The following is a 20,634-nucleotide window of genomic DNA, read 5'->3' on the forward strand; positions in this document are numbered from 1 at the left end:
TGGACATAACAAAAGAGATATTACTATTGTATTAAAAGTATCAAGACCAAACAATATGTATCAATTTAATAAGTTTAGATTTAGGAAATGCCTGGGTAAATACTGCATTGGTAACAGGGGTGTTGGTTTGTGGAACCAATTACCGCGTAAAATAAAAGAAGTAGGATACATTGATTGTTTTCAGCGTAGACTGGACATATATATAAAATTGATTGGGTGGTTATAACAACCTGTCCTCTTAAAAAGAACGTCGCTTTTGGCCGTTTGCCCGTATGGCCGAATTTGGACGTAATTTGAAAATGAAAAAAAAAATGAAAATAAATTGGGGATTTTTTTCAACAACAGTAAGTTAAGGGTCCTCTGATAGGTTAGGTAGGCAGGAAATTCTCATAAAGTTTCATAACGTTTTGAAAAATGTTAATTTAAAGTGTCCTCTCATAACCTCTGCGCGTACGCCGGACGACTCAAATAGAAAACGGAACAAAACGTCACTTTTGTGAGTCGATTTCACTTCAAATTACGTCCAAATTTGGCCATAGCGCGCATAAGAGCGAAAAATGACGTTATTTTTAAGAGGACGGGTTGGGTTATAAATAGGAAAGGCCTCATATGTTCCAATAGGACTTCTGCTCTTACCTTCATTCTTGGGTTCGTACAATAGTACATAGGTAATGATGTTAAAGTTAATGGATATAAGCTTGTTGGTGGTGAGATTGCAAAACTGATCTGAGTAATTACGACCAGTAAGAATGCAATACCAAAAAATTAATGCTTACACAAACAAATCCACAATCGCCGTGATGAGGGTGTACGGAAATGATGGGATCATCCCTGGCGTACGCTCGAACCCTCAGCATTCATTGCCCTTGTGGGTTTGTTCATTTGATGCATCGCGCTATTGTGATTTCTGCGTATATTAATGCATACATGTTTGAAATAGGGAAAAGAGGATACTAAGAACTATTTTCTCCAAGCGTTAGAAATGAAATACTTATTCTTCGGTAGCAAATTGTTCATGTTATATTTCTGTAGTACAGTTTTGGTCGTTATAATATACAATGGACATGAATACACTGGAGAAAGCGTCTATCAAAGGAGGACAAAGTTAACTCTCCCTCGTTCTATTGGCCACGATTGCATATCACCAGACTTCACCTGACTAGATATAGTATATAATTCCGCATGCGCAACTCATACCTTCACTTGCTTGATCAGTCCTCTCCTGACTGCACTGTTGCCTTACTCTCGCCCGTTGCTGTAGCCATGGTCAAGACAAAGCCATCTGTGGAGATTTTCGTCTTGCCCAACAAGCTTCGATGATTAAGGAGCAAGTAAGAATAATGGAGCTCTCAGCAGCTAAGATCTCGAAACTCAGGCGTCGCAACAAAGGCTTGCACAGATATGTTATGTTGAGAAACCTCAAAAGAAGAATGCAGCTCGAGTTAGTGAGGGACACAACGAAATTTGCGGAAGACCTATGTAGCGATAATCCTTCCCCGTAGCTGCTTATCACGAAACACGTTAAAATGCACTCCTCAGACATCAACGACCAGTCTGCTTAAGGGACACAGACGAGGACAAATTTGGAATGACCAAAAAATCAATGAATAAATGATCGTAATAAGGTAAATTTGACTGATATTTTTATCGAAACGTTAGTGATAAGACAGCTGGTGTTGTTCATCAGCTATATCTTCCTCATTTTAGGCCCCATTTACATTTTGAAGTTCAGGTTAAAAGAGGACGCTAGGATTTACCAATTGAATTGTTAGTAATAGGACACCTGGTGTTGTTCTTCAGCTATATCTTACTCTGGATAGGCCCCATTTAGATTATGCATTTCAAATTTGGTCTCCATACTATTGTATGGATATAAATTCACTTGAACGTGTCCAACGTAAGATGGCAAAGTTTACTCCCCAAATTAGATACCTTTTATATGAAGAAAGATTTAACTAAGATAAAATTGTAATCACAGGAAAGGCAAGGAGTTAGGGGTGACATGATAGAGGTTTAGAAGTGGAAAAATGGACATACCAAAGGGAAAATTAATAAGGAATTAATAGGTCAACACAACATAGAACTTGCAACAATAGGTATAAATTGAATAAGTTTAGATTCAGGAAAGACAACAAATCAACAACACTGATACCGAACCAGTATTTACCCAGGCATTTCCGAAATCTAAACTTATTAAATTGATACACATTGTTTGGTCTTGATACTTTTAATACAATAGTAATATCTCTTTTGTTATGTCCATTCATGAACTTGTACGCATTAGAACATATGAATAAAGGTAAAAGCAAAAAACTTATTGGCTATATGAGGCAGAATGAAGGGAACTGCAGAAAGCCTATTGGCCCATTTGAGGCAGATCCTATTTATATCCAGGTTACATTTTTCATACATGATTTTCTAACCTTCGCTTGAAACAATCAAGGAATCCTACTTTTATTATGTTACACGGAAATTGCTCAACAAATCAACAACACTGCTACCGAACCAGTATTTACCCAGGTCTTTCCTGAATCTAAACTTATTCAATTTATACCTATTGTTGTAACATAATAGAAGTAGGATTCCTTGATTGTTTCGAGCGTAGGGTAGAAATTCGTATATGAATGATGTAACGTTGAAAATAAATAGGATCTGCCTCGAATGGGCCAATAGGCCTTCTGCAGTTCCCTTCATTCTGCCTCATATAGCCAGTAAGTCTTTTGCTTTTACCTTTATTCATATGTTCTAATGCGTACAAGTTCATGAATGGACATAACAAAAGAGATATTACTATTGTATTAAAAGTATCAAGACCAAACAATGTGTTTCAATTTAATAAGTTTAGATTTCGGAAATGCCTGGGTAAATACTGGTTCGGTATCAGTGTTGTTGATTTGTTGAGCAATTTCCATGTAACATAATAGAAGTAGGATTCCTTGATTGTTTCGAGCGTAGGGTAGAAATTCGAATATGAATGATGTAACGTTGAAAATAAATAGGATCTGCCTCGAATGGGCCAATAGGCCTTCTGCAATTCCCTTCATTCTGCCTCATATTGCCAGTAAGTCTTTTGCTTTTACCTTTATTCATATGTTCTAATGCGTACAAGTTCATGAATGAACATAACAAAAGAGATATTACTATTGTATTAAAAGTATCAAGATCAAACAATGTGTATCAATTTAATAAGTTTAGATTTCGGAAATGCCTGGGTAAATACTGGTTCGGTAGCAGTGTTGTTGATTTGTTGAGCAATTTCCGTGTAACATAATAAAAGTAGGATTCATTGATTGTTTCAAGCGAAGGTTAGAAAATCATGTATGAAAAATGTAACCTGGATATAAATAGATCTGCCTCAAATGGGCCAATAGGCCTTCTGCAGTTCCCTTCATTCTGCCTCATATAGCCAATAAGTTTTTTGCTTTTACCTTTATTCATATGTTCTAATGCGTACAAGTTCATGAATGGACATAACAAAAGAGATATTACTATTGTATTAAAAGTATCAAGACCAAACAATGTGTATCAATTTAATAAGTTTAGATTTCGGAAATGCCTGGGTAAATACTGGTTCGGTATCAGTGTTGTTGATTTTTTGAGCAATTTCCATGTAACATAATAGAAGTAGGATTCCTTGATTGTTTCGAGCGTAGGGTAGAAATTCGTATATGAATGATGTAACGTTGAAAATAAATAGGATCTGCCTCGAATGGGCCAATAGGCCTTCTGCAGTTCCCTTCATTCTGCCTCATATAGCCAGTAAGTCTTTTGCTTTTACCTTTATTCATATGTTCTAATGCGTACAAGTTCATGAATGAACATAACAAAAGAGATATTACTATTGTATTAAAAGTATCAAGATCAAACAATGTGTATCAATTTAATAAGTTTAGATTTCGGAAATGCCTGGGTAAATACTGGTTCGGTAGCAGTGTTGTTGATTTGTTGAGCAATTTCCGTGTAGCATAATAAAAGTAGGATTCATTGATTGTTTCAAGCGTAGGGTAGAAATTCATATATGAATGATGTAACGTAGAAAATAAATAGGATCTGCCTCGAATGGGCCAATAGGCATTCTGCAGTTCCCTTTATTCTTCCTGATATAGCCAGTAAGCCTTTTGCGTTTACCTTTATTCATATGTTTTAATGAGTACAAGTTCATGAATGGACATAACAAAAGAGATATTACTATTGTATTAAAAGTATCAAGACCAAACAATATGTATCAATTTAATAAGTTTAGATTTCGGAAATGCCTGGGTAAATACTGGTTCGGTAGCAGTGTTGTTGATTTGTTGAGCAATTTCCGTGTAACATAATAGAAGTAGGATTCCTTGATTGTTTCAAGCGTAGGGTAGAAATTCATATATGAATGATGTAACGTCGAAAATAAATAGGATCTGCCTCGAATGGGCCAATAGGCCTTCTGCAGTTCCCTTCATTCTTCCTCATATAGCCAGTAAGCCTTTTGCGTTTACCTTTATACATATGTTCTAATGAGTACAAGTTCATGAATGGACATAACAAAAGAGATATTACTATTGTATTTAAAGTATCAAGACCAAACAATGTGTATCAATTTAATAAGTTTAGATTTAGGAAATGCCTGGGTAAATACTGCATTGGTAACAGGGGTGTTGGTTTGTGGAACCAATTACCGCGTAAGATAAAAGAAGTAGGATCCATTGATTGTTTTCAGCGTAGACTGGACATATATATAAAATTGATTGGGTGGTTATAACAACCTGTCCTCTTAAAAAGAACGTCGCTTTTGGCCGTTTGCCCGTATGGCCGAATTTGGACGTAAATTGAAAATGAAAATAAATTGGGGATTTTTTTTCAACAACAGTAAGTTAAGGTTCCTCTGATAGGTTAGGTAGGCAGGAAATTCTCATAAAGTTTCATAACGTTTTGAAAAATGTTAATTTAAAGTGTCCTCTCATAACCTCTGCGCGTACGCCGGACGACTCAAATAGAAAACGGAACAGAACGTCACTTTTGTGAGTCGATTTCACTTCAAATTACGTCCAAATTTGGCCATAGCGCGCATAAGAGCGAAAAATGACGTTATTTTTAAGAGGACGGGTTGGGTTATAAATAGGAAAGGCCTCATATGTTCCAATAGGACTTCTGCTCTTACCTTCATTCTTGGGTTCTTACAATAGTACATAGGTAATGATGTTAAAGTTAATGGATATAAGCTTGTTGGTGGTGAGATTGCAAAACTGATCTGAGTAATTACGACCAGTAAGAATGCAATACCAAAAAATTAATGCTTACACAAACAAACCCACAATCGCCGTGATGAGGGTGTACGGAAATGATGGGATCATCCCTGGCGTACGCTCGAACCCTCATCATTCATTGCCCTTGTGGGTTTGTTCATTTGATGCATCGCGCTATTGTGATTTCTGCGTGTATTAATGCATACATGTTTGAAATAGGGAAAAGAGGATACTAAGAACTTTTTTCTCCAAGCGTTAGAAATGAAATACTTATTCTTCGGTAGTAAATTGTTCATGTTATATTTCTGTAGTACAGTTTTGGTCGTTATAATATACAATGGACATGAATACACTGGAGAAAGCGTCTATCAAAGGAGGACAAAGTTAACTCTCCCTCGTTCTATTGGCCACGATTGCATATCACCAGACTTCACCTGACTAGATATAGTATATAATTCCGCATGCGCAACTCATACCTTCACTTGCTTGATCAGTCCTCTCCTGACTGCACTGTTGCCTTACTCTCGCCCGTTGCTGTAGCCATGGTCAAGACTAAGCCATCTGTGGAGACTTTCGTCTTGCCCAACAAGCTTCTGATGATTAAGGAGCAAGTAAGAATAATGGAGCTCTCAGCAGCTAAGATCTCGAAACTCAGGCGTCGCAACAAAGGCTTGCACAGATATGTTATGTTGAGAAACCTCAAAAGAAGAATGCAGCTCGAGTTAGTGAGGGACACAACGAAATTTGCGGAAGACCTATGTAGCGATAATCCTTCCCCGTAGCTGCTTACCACGAGACACATTAAAATGCACTCCTCAGACATCAACGACCAGTCTGCTTAAGGGACACAGACGAGGACAAATTTGGAATGACCAAAAAATCAATGAATAAATGATCGTAATAAGGTAAATTTGACTGATATTTTTATCGAAACGTTAGTGATAAGACAGCTGGTGTTGTTCATCAGCTATATCTTCCTCATTTTAGGCCCCATTTACATTTTGAAGTTCAGGTTAAAAGAGGACGCTAGGATTTACCAATTGAAGTGTTAGTAATAGGACACCTGGTGTTGTTCTTCAGCTATATCTTACTCTGGATAGGCCCCATTTAGATTATGCATTTCAAATTTGGTCTCCATACTATAGTATGGATATAAATTCACTTGAACGTGTCCAACGTAAGATGGCAAAGTTTACTCCCCAAATTAGATACCTTTTATATGAAGAAAGATTTAACTAAGATAAAATTGTAATCACGGTAAAGGCAAGGAGTTAGGGGTGACATGATAGAGGTTTAGAAGTGGAAAAATGGACATACCAAAGGGAAAATTAATAAATAATTAATAGGTCAACACAACATAGAACTTGCAACAATAGGTATAAATTGAATAAGTTTAGATTCAGGAAAGACCTGGGTAAATACTGGTTCGGTAGCAGTGTTGTTGATTTCTTGAGCAATTTCCGTGTAACATAATAAAAGTAGGATTCATTGATTGTTTCAAGCGAAGGTTAGAAAATCATGTATGAAAAATGTAACCTGGATATAAATAGGATCTGCCTCGAATGGGCCAATAGGCCTTCTGCAGTTCCCTTCATTCTGCCTCATATAGCCAGTAAGTCTTTTGCTTTTACCTTTATTCATATGTTCTAATGCGTACAAGTTCATGAATGAACATAACAAAAGAGATATTACTATTGTATTAAAAGTATCAAGACCAAACAATGTGTATCAATTTAATAAGTTTAGATTTCGGAAATGCCTGGGTAAATACTGGTTCGGTAGCTGTGTTGTTGATTTGTTGAGCAATTTCCGTGTAACATAATAGAAGTAGGATTCCTTGATTGTTTCAAGCGTAGGGTAGAAATTCATATATGAATGATGTAACGTAGAAAATAAATAGGATCTGCCTCGAATGGGCCAATAGGCATTCTGCAGTTCCCTTTATTCTTCCTGATATAGCCAGTAAGCCTTTTGCGTTTACCTTTATTCATATGTTTTAATGAGTACAAGTTCATGAATGGACATAACAAAAGAGATATTACTATTGTATTAAAAGTATCAAGACCAAACAATATGTATCAATTTAATAAGTTTAGATTTCGGAAATGCCTGGGTAAATACTGGTTCGGTAGCAGTGTTGTTGATTTGTTGAGCAATTTCCGTGTAACATAATAGAAGTAGGATTCCTTGATTGTTTCAAGCGTAGGGTAGAAATTCATATATGAATGATGTAACGTCGAAAATAAATAGGATCTGCCTCGAATGGGCCAATAGGCCTTCTGCAGTTCCCTTCATTCTTCCTCATATAGCCAGTAAGCCTTTTGCGTTTACCTTTATACATATGTTCTAATGAGTACAAGTTCATGAATGGACATAACAAAAGAGATATTACTATTGTATTTAAAGTATCAAGACCAAACAATGTGTATCAATTTAATAAGTTTAGATTTAGGAAATGCCTGGGTAAATACTGCATTGGTAACAGGGGTGTTGGTTTGTGGAACCAATTACCGCGTAAGATAAAAGAAGTAGGATCCATTGATTGTTTTCAGCGTAGACTGGACATATATATAAAATTGATTGGGTGGTTATAACAACCTGTCCTCTTAAAAAGAACGTCGCTTTTGGCCGTTTGCCCGTATGGCCGAATTTGGACGTAAATTGAAAATGAAAATAAATTGGGGATTTTTTTTCAACAACAGTAAGTTAAGGTTCCTCTGATAGGTTAGGTAGGCAGGAAATTCTCATAAAGTTTCATAACGTTTTGAAAAATGTTAATTTAAAGTGTCCTCTCATAACCTCTGCGCGTACGCCGGACGACTCAAATAGAAAACGGAACAGAACGTCACTTTTGTGAGTCGATTTCACTTCAAATTACGTCCAAATTTGGCCATAGCGCGCATAAGAGCGAAAAATGACGTTATTTTTAAGAGGACGGGTTGGGTTATAAATAGGAAAGGCCTCATATGTTCCAATAGGACTTCTGCTCTTACCTTCATTCTTGGGTTCTTACAATAGTACATAGGTAATGATGTTAAAGTTAATGGATATAAGCTTGTTGGTGGTGAGATTGCAAAACTGATCTGAGTAATTACGACCAGTAAGAATGCAATACCAAAAAATTAATGCTTACACAAACAAATCCACAATCGCCGTGATGAGGGTGTACGGAAATGATGGGATCATCCCTGGCGTACGCTCGAACCCTCATCATTCATTGCCCTTGTGGGTTTGTTCATTTGATGCATCGCGCTATTGTGATTTCTGCGTGTATTAATGCATACATGTTTGAAATAGGGAAAAGAGGATACTAAGAACTTTTTTCTCCAAGCGTTAGAAATGAAATACTTATTCTTCGGTAGTAAATTGTTCATGTTATATTTCTGTAGTACAGTTTTGGTCGTTATAATATACAATGGACATGAATACACTGGAGAAAGCGTCTATCAAAGGAGGACAAAGTTAACTCTCCCTCGTTCTATTGGCCACGATTGCATATCACCAGACTTCACCTGACTAGATATAGTATATAATTCCGCATGCGCAACTCATACCTTCACTTGCTTGATCAGTCCTCTCCTGACTGCACTGTTGCCTTACTCTCGCCCGTTGCTGTAGCCATGGTCAAGACTAAGCCATCTGTGGAGACTTTCGTCTTGCCCAACAAGCTTCTGATGATTAAGGAGCAAGTAAGAATAATGGAGCTCTCAGCAGCTAAGATCTCGAAACTCAGGCGTCGCAACAAAGGCTTGCACAGATATGTTATGTTGAGAAACCTCAAAAGAAGAATGCAGCTCGAGTTAGTGAGGGACACAACGAAATTTGCGGAAGACCTATGTAGCGATAATCCTTCCCCGTAGCTGCTTACCACGAGACACATTAAAATGCACTCCTCAGACATCAACGACCAGTCTGCTTAAGGGACACAGACGAGGACAAATTTGGAATGACCAAAAAATCAATGAATAAATGATCGTAATAAGGTAAATTTGACTGATATTTTTATCGAAACGTTAGTGATAAGACAGCTGGTGTTGTTCATCAGCTATATCTTCCTCATTTTAGGCCCCATTTACATTTTGAAGTTCAGGTTAAAAGAGGACGCTAGGATTTACCAATTGAAGTGTTAGTAATAGGACACCTGGTGTTGTTCTTCAGCTATATCTTACTCTGGATAGGCCCCATTTAGATTATGCATTTCAAATTTGGTCTCCATACTATAGTATGGATATAAATTCACTTGAACGTGTCCAACGTAAGATGGCAAAGTTTACTCCCCAAATTAGATACCTTTTATATGAAGAAAGATTTAACTAAGATAAAATTGTAATCACGGTAAAGGCAAGGAGTTAGGGGTGACATGATAGAGGTTTAGAAGTGGAAAAATGGACATACCAAAGGGAAAATTAATAAATAATTAATAGGTCAACACAACATAGAACTTGCAACAATAGGTATAAATTGAATAAGTTTAGATTCAGGAAAGACCTGGGTAAATACTGGTTCGGTAGCAGTGTTGTTGATTTCTTGAGCAATTTCCGTGTAACATAATAAAAGTAGGATTCATTGATTGTTTCAAGCGAAGGTTAGAAAATCATGTATGAAAAATGTAACCTGGATATAAATAGGATCTGCCTCGAATGGGCCAATAGGCCTTCTGCAGTTCCCTTCATTCTGCCTCATATAGCCAGTAAGTCTTTTGCTTTTACCTTTATTCATATGTTCTAATGCGTACAAGTTCATGAATGAACATAACAAAAGAGATATTACTATTGTATTAAAAGTATCAAGACCAAACAATGTGTATCAATTTAATAAGTTTAGATTTCGGAAATGCCTGGGTAAATACTGGTTCGGTAGCTGTGTTGTTGATTTGTTGAGCAATTTCCGTGTAACATAATAGAAGTAGGATTCCTTGATTGTTTCAAGCGTAGGGTAGAAATTCATATATGAATGATGTAACGTAGAAAATAAATAGGATCTGCCTCGAATGGGCCAATAGGCATTCTGCAGTTCCCTTTATTCTTCCTGATATAGCCAGTAAGCCTTTTGCGTTTACCTTTATTCATATGTTTTAATGAGTACAAGTTCATGAATGGACATAACAAAAGAGATATTACTATTGTATTAAAAGTATCAAGACCAAACAATATGTATCAATTTAATAAGTTTAGATTTCGGAAATGCCTGGGTAAATACTGGTTCGGTAGCAGTGTTGTTGATTTGTTGAGCAATTTCCGTGTAACATAATAGAAGTAGGATTCCTTGATTGTTTCAAGCGTAGGGTAGAAATTCATATATGAATGATGTAACGTCGAAAATAAATAGGATCTGCCTCGAATGGGCCAATAGGCCTTCTGCAGTTCCCTTCATTCTTCCTCATATAGCCAGTAAGCCTTTTGCGTTTACCTTTATACATATGTTCTAATGAGTACAAGTTCATGAATGGACATAACAAAAGAGATATTACTATTGTATTTAAAGTATCAAGACCAAACAATGTGTATCAATTTAATAAGTTTAGATTTAGGAAATGCCTGGGTAAATACTGCATTGGTAACAGGGGTGTTGGTTTGTGGAACCAATTACCGCGTAAGATAAAAGAAGTAGGATCCATTGATTGTTTTCAGCGTAGACTGGACATATATATAAAATTGATTGGGTGGTTATAACAACCTGTCCTCTTAAAAAGAACGTCGCTTTTGGCCGTTTGCCCGTATGGCCGAATTTGGACGTAAATTGAAAATGAAAATAAATTGGGGATTTTTTTTCAACAACAGTAAGTTAAGGTTCCTCTGATAGGTTAGGTAGGCAGGAAATTCTCATAAAGTTTCATAACGTTTTGAAAAATGTTAATTTAAAGTGTCCTCTCATAACCTCTGCGCGTACGCCGGACGACTCAAATAGAAAACGGAACAAAACGTCACTTTTGTGAGTCGATTTCACTTCAAATTACGTCCAAATTTGGCCATAGCGCGCATAAGAGTGAAAAATGACGTTATTTTTAAGAGGACGGGTTGGGTTATAAATAGGAAAGGCCTCATATGTTCCAATAGGACTTCTGCTCTTACCTTCATTCTTGGGTTCGTACAATAGTACATAGGTAATGATGTTAAAGTTAATGGATATAAGCTTGTTGGTGGTGAGATTGCAAAACTGATCTGAGTAATTACGACCAGTAAGAATGCAATACCAAAAAATTAATGCTTACACAAACAAATCCACAATCGCCGTGATGAGGGTGTACGGAAATGATGGGATCATCCCTGGCGTACGCTCGAACCCTCAGCATTCATTGCCCTTGTGGGTTTGTTCATTTGATGCATCGCGCTATTGTGATTTCTGCGTGTATTAATGCATACATGTTTGAAATAGGGAAAAGAGGATACTAAGAACTTTTTTCTCCAAGCGTTAGAAATGAAATACTTATTCTTCGGTAGCAAATTGTTCATGTTATATTTCTGTAGTACAGTTTTGGTCGTTATAATATACAATGGACATGAATACACTGGAGAAAGCGTCTATCAAAGGAGGACAAAGTTAACTCTCCCTCGTTCTATTGGCCACGATTGCATATCACCAGACTTCACCTGACTAGATATAGTATATAATTCCGCATGCGCAACTCATACCTTCACTTGCTTGATCAGTCCTCTCCTGACTGCACTGTTGCCCTACTCTCGCCCGTTGCTGTAGCCATGGTCAAGACAAAGCCATCTGTGGAGATTTTCGTCTTGCCCAACAAGCTTCTGATGATTAAGGAGCAAGTAAGAATAATGGAGCTCTCAGCAGCTAAGATCTCGAAACTCAGGCGTCGCAACAAAGGCTTGCACAGATATGTTATGTTGAGAAACCTCAAAAGAAGAATGCAGCTCGAGTTAGTGAGGGACACAACGAAATTTGCGGAAGACCTATGTAGCGATAATCCTTCCCCGTAGCTGCTTATCACGAGACACGTTAAAATGCACTCCTCAGACATCAACGACCAGTCTGCTTAAGGGACACAGACGAGGACAAATTTGGAATGACCAAAAAATCAATGAATAAATGATCGTAATAAGGTAAATTTGACTGATATTTTTATCGAAACGTTAGTGATAAGACAGCTGGTGTTGTTCATCAGCTATATCTTCCTCATTTTAGGCCCCATTTACATTTTGAAGTTCAGGTTAAAAGAGGACGCTAGGATTTACCAATTGAAGTGTTAGTAATAGGACACCTGGTGTTGTTCTTCAGCTATATCTTACTCTGGATAGGCCCCATTTAGATTATGCATTTCAAATTTGGTCTCCATACTATAGTATGGATATAAATTCACTTGAACGTGTCCAACGTAAGATGGCAAAGTTTACTCCCCAAATTAGATACCTTTTATATGAAGAAAGATTTAACTAAGATAAAATTGTAATCACAGGAAAGGCAAGGAGTTAGGGGTGACATGATAGAGGTTTAGAAGTGGAAAAATGGACATACCAAAGGGAAAATTAATTAGGAATTAATAGGTCAACACAACATAGAACTTGCAACAATAGGTATAAATTGAATAAGTTTAGATTCAGGAAAGACCTGGGTAAATACTGGTTCGGTAGCAGTGTTGTTGATTTGTTGAGCAATTTCCGTGTAACATAATAAAAGTAGGATTCCTTGATTGTTTCAAGCGAAGGTTAGAAAATCATGTATGAAAAATGTAACCTGGATATAAATAGGATCTGCCTCAAATGGGCCAATAGGCCTTCTGCAGTTCCCTTCATTCTGCCTCATATAGCCAATAAGTTTTTTGCTTTTACCTTTATTCATATGTTCTAATGCGTACAAGTTCATGAATGGACATAACAAAAGAGATAATACTATTGTATTAAAAGTATCAAGGCCAAACAATGTGTATCAATTTAATAAGTTTAGATTTCGGAAATGCCTGGGTAAATACTGGTTCGGTATCAGTGTTGTTGATTTGTTGAGCAATTTCCATGTAACATAATAGAAGTAGGATTCCTTGATTGTTTCGAGCGTAGGGTAGAAATTCGTATATGAATGATGTAACGTTGAAAATAAATAGGATCTGCCTCGAATGGGCCAATAGGCCTTCTGCAGTTCCCTTCATTCTGCCTCATATAGCCAGTAAGTCTTTTGCTTTTACCTTTATTCATATGTTCTAATGCGTACAAGTTCATGAATGGACATAACAAAAGAGATATTACTATTGTATTAAAAGTATCAAGACCAAACAATGTGTTTCAATTTAATAAGTTTAGATTTCGGAAATGCCTGGGTAAATACTGGTTCGGTATCAGTGTTGTTGATTTGTTGAGCAATTTCCATGTAACATAATAGAAGTAGGATTCCTTGATTGTTTCGAGCGTAGGGTAGAAATTCGAATATGAATGATGTAACGTTGAAAATAAATAGGATCTGCCTCGAATGGGCCAATAGGCCTTCTGCAGTTCCCTTCATTCTGCCTCATATTGCCAGTAAGTCTTTTGCTTTTACCTTTATTCATATGTTCTAATGCGTACAAGTTCATGAATGGACATAACAAAAGAGATATTACTATTGTATTAAAAGTATCAAGACCAAACAATATGTATCAATTTAATAAGTTTAGATTTAGGAAATGCCTGGGTAAATACTGCATTGGTAACAGGGGTGTTGGTTTGTGGAACCAATTACCGCGTAAAATAAAAGAAGTAGGATACATTGATTGTTTTCAGCGTAGACTGGACATATATATAAAATTGATTGGGTGGTTATAACAACCTGTCCTCTTAAAAAGAACGTCGCTTTTGGCCGTTTGCCCGTATGGCCGAATTTGGACGTAATTTGAAAATGAAAAAAAAAATGAAAATAAATTGGGGATTTTTTTCAACAACAGTAAGTTAAGGGTCCTCTGATAGGTTAGGTAGGCAGGAAATTCTCATAAAGTTTCATAACGTTTTGAAAAATGTTAATTTAAAGTGTCCTCTCATAACCTCTGCGCGTACGCCGGACGACTCAAATAGAAAACGGAACAAAACGTCACTTTTGTGAGTCGATTTCACTTCAAATTACGTCCAAATTTGGCCATAGCGCGCATAAGAGCGAAAAATGACGTTATTTTTAAGAGGACGGGTTGGGTTATAAATAGGAAAGGCCTCATATGTTCCAATAGGACTTCTGCTCTTACCTTCATTCTTGGGTTCGTACAATAGTACATAGGTAATGATGTTAAAGTTAATGGATATAAGCTTGTTGGTGGTGAGATTGCAAAACTGATCTGAGTAATTACGACCAGTAAGAATGCAATACCAAAAAATTAATGCTTACACAAACAAATCCACAATCGCCGTGATGAGGGTGTACGGAAATGATGGGATCATCCCTGGCGTACGCTCGAACCCTCAGCATTCATTGCCCTTGTGGGTTTGTTCATTTGATGCATCGCGCTATTGTGATTTCTGCGTATATTAATGCATACATGTTTGAAATAGGGAAAAGAGGATACTAAGAACTATTTTCTCCAAGCGTTAGAAATGAAATACTTATTCTTCGGTAGCAAATTGTTCATGTTATATTTCTGTAGTACAGTTTTGGTCGTTATAATATACAATGGACATGAATACACTGGAGAAAGCGTCTATCAAAGGAGGACAAAGTTAACTCTCCCTCGTTCTATTGGCCACGATTGCATATCACCAGACTTCACCTGACTAGATATAGTATATAATTCCGCATGCGCAACTCATACCTTCACTTGCTTGATCAGTCCTCTCCTGACTGCACTGTTGCCTTACTCTCGCCCGTTGCTGTAGCCATGGTCAAGACAAAGCCATCTGTGGAGATTTTCGTCTTGCCCAACAAGCTTCGATGATTAAGGAGCAAGTAAGAATAATGGAGCTCTCAGCAGCTAAGATCTCGAAACTCAGGCGTCGCAACAAAGGCTTGCACAGATATGTTATGTTGAGAAACCTCAAAAGAAGAATGCAGCTCGAGTTAGTGAGGGACACAACGAAATTTGCGGAAGACCTATGTAGCGATAATCCTTCCCCGTAGCTGCTTATCACGAAACACGTTAAAATGCACTCCTCAGACATCAACGACCAGTCTGCTTAAGGGACACAGACGAGGACAAATTTGGAATGACCAAAAAATCAATGAATAAATGATCGTAATAAGGTAAATTTGACTGATATTTTTATCGAAACGTTAGTGATAAGACAGCTGGTGTTGTTCATCAGCTATATCTTCCTCATTTTAGGCCCCATTTACATTTTGAAGTTCAGGTTAAAAGAGGACGCTAGGATTTACCAATTGAATTGTTAGTAATAGGACACCTGGTGTTGTTCTTCAGCTATATCTTACTCTGGATAGGCCCCATTTAGATTATGCATTTCAAATTTGGTCTCCATACTATTGTATGGATATAAATTCACTTGAACGTGTCCAACGTAAGATGGCAAAGTTTACTCCCCAAATTAGATACCTTTTATATGAAGAAAGATTTAACTAAGATAAAATTGTAATCACAGGAAAGGCAAGGAGTTAGGGGTGACATGATAGAGGTTTAGAAGTGGAAAAATGGACATACCAAAGGGAAAATTAATAAGGAATTAATAGGTCAACACAACATAGAACTTGCAACAATAGGTATAAATTGAATAAGTTTAGATTCAGGAAAGACAACAAATCAACAACACTGATACCGAACCAGTATTTACCCAGGCATTTCCGAAATCTAAACTTATTAAATTGATACACATTGTTTGGTCTTGATACTTTTAATACAATAGTAATATCTCTTTTGTTATGTCCATTCATGAACTTGTACGCATTAGAACATATGAATAAAGGTAAAAGCAAAAAACTTATTGGCTATATGAGGCAGAATGAAGGGAACTGCAGAAAGCCTATTGGCCCATTTGAGGCAGATCCTATTTATATCCAGGTTACATTTTTCATACATGATTTTCTAACCTTCGCTTGAAACAATCAAGGAATCCTACTTTTATTATGTTACACGGAAATTGCTCAACAAATCAACAACACTGCTACCGAACCAGTATTTACCCAGGTCTTTCCTGAATCTAAACTTATTCAATTTATACCTATTGTTGTAACATAATAGAAGTAGGATTCCTTGATTGTTTCGAGCGTAGGGTAGAAATTCGTATATGAATGATGTAACGTTGAAAATAAATAGGATCTGCCTCGAATGGGCCAATAGGCCTTCTGCAGTTCCCTTCATTCTGCCTCATATAGCCAGTAAGTCTTTTGCTTTTACCTTTATTCATATGTTCTAATGCGTACAAGTTCATGAATGGACATAACAAAAGAGATATTACTATTGTATTAAAAGTATCAAGACCAAACAATGTGTTTCAATTTAATAAGTTTAGATTTCGGAAATGCCTGGGTAAATACTGGTTCGGTATCAGTGTTGTTGATTTGTTGAGCAATTTCCATGTAACATAATAGAAGTAGGATTCCTTGATTGTTTCGAGCGTAGGGTAGAAATTCGAATATGAATGATGTAACGTTGAAAATAAATAGGATCTGCCTCGAATGGGCCAATAGGCCTTCTGCAATTCCCTTCATTCTGCCTCATATTGCCAGTAAGTCTTTTGCTTTTACCTTTATTCATATGTTCTAATGCGTACAAGTTCATGAATGAACATAACAAAAGAGATATTACTATTGTATTAAAAGTATCAAGATCAAACAATGTGTATCAATTTAATAAGTTTAGATTTCGGAAATGCCTGGGTAAATACTGGTTCGGTAGCAGTGTTGTTGATTTGTTGAGCAATTTCCGTGTAACATAATAAAAGTAGGATTCATTGATTGTTTCAAGCGAAGGTTAGAAAATCATGTATGAAAAATGTAACCTGGATATAAATAGATCTGCCTCAAATGGGCCAATAGGCCTTCTGCAGTTCCCTTCATTCTGCCTCATATAGCCAATAAGTTTTTTGCTTTTACCTTTATTCATATGTTCTAATGCGTACAAGTTCATGAATGGACATAACAAAAGAGATATTACTATTGTATTAAAAGTATCAAGACCAAACAATGTGTATCAATTTAATAAGTTTAGATTTCGGAAATGCCTGGGTAAATACTGGTTCGGTATCAGTGTTGTTGATTTTTTGAGCAATTTCCATGTAACATAATAGAAGTAGGATTCCTTGATTGTTTCGAGCGTAGGGTAGAAATTCGTATATGAATGATGTAACGTTGAAAATAAATAGGATCTGCCTCGAATGGGCCAATAGGCCTTCTGCAGTTCCCTTCATTCTGCCTCATATAGCCAGTAAGTCTTTTGCTTTTACCTTTATTCATATGTTCTAATGCGTACAAGTTCATGAATGAACATAACAAAAGAGATATTACTATTGTATTAAAAGTATCAAGATCAAACAATGTGTATCAATTTAATAAGTTTAGATTTCGGAAATGCCTGGGTAAATACTGGTTCGGTAGCAGTGTTGTTGATTTGTTGAGCAATTTCCGTGTAGCATAATAAAAGTAGGATTCATTGATTGTTTCAAGCGAAGGTTAGAAAATCATGTATGAAAAATGTAACCTGGATATAAATAGGATCTGCCTCAAATGGGCCAATAGGCCTTCTGCAGTTCCCTTCATTCTGCCTCATATAGCCAATAAGTTTTTTGCTTTTACCTTTATTCATATGTTCTAATGCGTACAAGTTCATGAATGGACATAACAAAAGAGATATTACTATTGTATTAAAAGTATCAAGACCAAACAATGTGTATCAATTTAATAAGTTTAGATTTCGGAAATGCCTGGGTAAATACTGGTTCGGTATCAGTGTTGTTGATTTGTTGAGCAATTTCCATGTAACATAATAGAAGTAGGATTCCTTGATTGTTTCGAGCGTACGGTAGAAATTCGTATATGAATGATGTAACGTTGAAAATAAATAGGATCTGCCTCGAATGGGCCAATAGGCCTTCTGCAGTTCCCTTCATTCTGCCTCATATAGCCAGTAAGTCTTTTGCTTTTACCTTTATTCATATGTTCTAATGCGTACAAGTTCATGAATGGACATAACAAAAGAGATATTACTATTGTATTAAAAGTATCAAGACCAAACAATGTGTTTCAATTTAATAAGTTTAGATTTCGGAAATGCCTGGGTAAATACTGGTTCGGTATCAGTGTTGTTGATTTGTTGAGCAATTTCCATGTAACATAATAGAAGTAGGATTCCTTGATTGTTTCGAGCGTAGGGTAGAAATTCGAATATGAATGATGTAACGTTGAAAATAAATAGGATCTGCCTCGAATGGGCCAATAGGCCTTCTGCAATTCCCTTCATTCTGCCTCATATTGCCAGTAAGTCTTTTGCTTTTACCTTTATTCATATGTTCTAATGCGTACAAGTTCATGAATGGACATAACAAAAGAGATATTACTATTGTATTAAAAGTATCAAGACCAAACAATATGTATCAATTTAATAAGTTTAGATTTCGGAAATGCCTGGGTAAATACTGGTTCGGTAGCAGTGTTGTTGATTTGTTGAGCAATTTCCGTGTAACATAATAGAAGTAGGATTCCTTGATTGTTTCAAGCGTAGGGTAGAAATTCATATATGAATGATGTAACGTGGAAAATAAATAGGATCTGCCTCGAATGGGCCAATAGGCCTTCTGCAGTTCCCTTCATTCTTCCTCATATAGCCAGTAAGCCTTTTGCGTTTACCTTTATTCATATGTTCTAATGAGTACAAGTTCATGAATGGACATAACAAAAGAGATATTACTATTGTATTTAAAGTATCAAGACCAAACAATGTGTATCAATTTAATAAGTTTAGATTTAGGAAATGCCTGGGTAAATACTGCATTGGTAACAGGGGTGTTGGTTTGTGGAACCAATTACCGCGTAAGATAAAAGAAGTAGGATCCATTGATTGTTTTCAGCGTAGACTGGACATATATATAAAATTGATTGGGTGGTTATAACAACCTGTCCTCTTAAAAAGAACGTCGCTTTTGGCCGTATGGCCGAATTTGGACGTAAATTGAAAATGAAAAAAAATGAAAATAAATTGGGGATTTTTTTTCAACAACAGTAAGTTAAGGTTCCTCTGATAGGTTAGGTAGGCAGGAAATTCTCATAAAGTTTCATAACGTTTTGAAAAATGTTAATTTAAAGTGTCCTCTCATAACCTCTGCGCGTACGCCGGACGACTCAAATAGAAAACGGAACAGAACGTCACTTTTGTGAGTCGATTTCACTTCAAATTACGTCCAAATTTGGCCATAGCGCGCATAAGAGCGAAAAATGACGTTATTTTTAAGAGGACGGGTTGGGTTATAAATAGGAAAGGCCTCATATGTTCCAATAGGACTTCTGCTCTTACCTTCATTCTTGGGTTCTTACAATAGTACATAGGTAATGATGTTAAAGTTAATGGATATAAGCTTGTTGGTGGTGAGATTGCAAAACTGATCTGAGTAATTACGACCAGTAAGAATGCAATACCAAAAAATTAATGCTTACACAAACAAATCCACAATCGCCGTGATGAGGGTGTACGGAAATGATGGGATCATCCCTGGCGTACGCTCGAACCCTCATCATTCATTGCCCTTGTGGGTTTGTTCATTTGATGCATCGCGCTATTGTGATTTCTGCGTGTATTAATGCATACATGTTTGAAATAGGGAAAAGAGGATACTAAGAACTTTTTTCTCCAAGCGTTAGAAATGAAATACTTATTCTTCGGTAGCAAATTGTTCATGTTATATTTCTGTAGTACAGTTTTGGTCGTTATAATATACAATGGACATGAATACACTGGAGAAAGCGTCTATCAAAGGAGGACAAAGTTAACTCTCCCTCGTTCTATTGGCCACGATTGCATATCACCAGACTTCACCTGACTAGATATAGTATATAATTCCGCATGCGCAACTCATACCTTCACTTGCTTGATCAGTCCTCTCCTGACTGCACTGTTGCCTTACTCTCGCCCGTTGCTGTAGCCATGGTCAAGACAAAGCCATCTGTGGAGACTTTCGTCTTGCCCAACAAGCTTCTGATGATTAAGGAACAAGTAAGAATAATGGAGCTCTCAGCAGCTAAGATCTCGAAACTCAGGCGTCGCAACAAAGGCTTGCACAGATATGTTATGTTGAGAAACCTCAAAAGAAGAATGCAGCTCGAGTTAGTGAGGGACACAACGAAATGCAATACCAAAAAATTAATGCTTACACAAACAAATCCACAATCGCCGTGATGAGGGTGTACGGAAATGATGGGATCATCCCTGGCGTACGCTCGAACCCTCATCATTCATTGCCCTTGTGGGTTTGTTCATTTGATGCATCGCGCTATTGTGATTTCTGCGTGTATTAATGCATACATGTTTGAAATAGGGAAAAGAGGATACTAAGAACTTTTT

Source organism: Procambarus clarkii, chromosome 53, assembly GCF_040958095.1.
Source record: "Procambarus clarkii isolate CNS0578487 chromosome 53, FALCON_Pclarkii_2.0, whole genome shotgun sequence".
In the NCBI taxonomy this organism is placed as follows: Eukaryota; Metazoa; Arthropoda; class Malacostraca; order Decapoda; family Cambaridae; genus Procambarus; species Procambarus clarkii.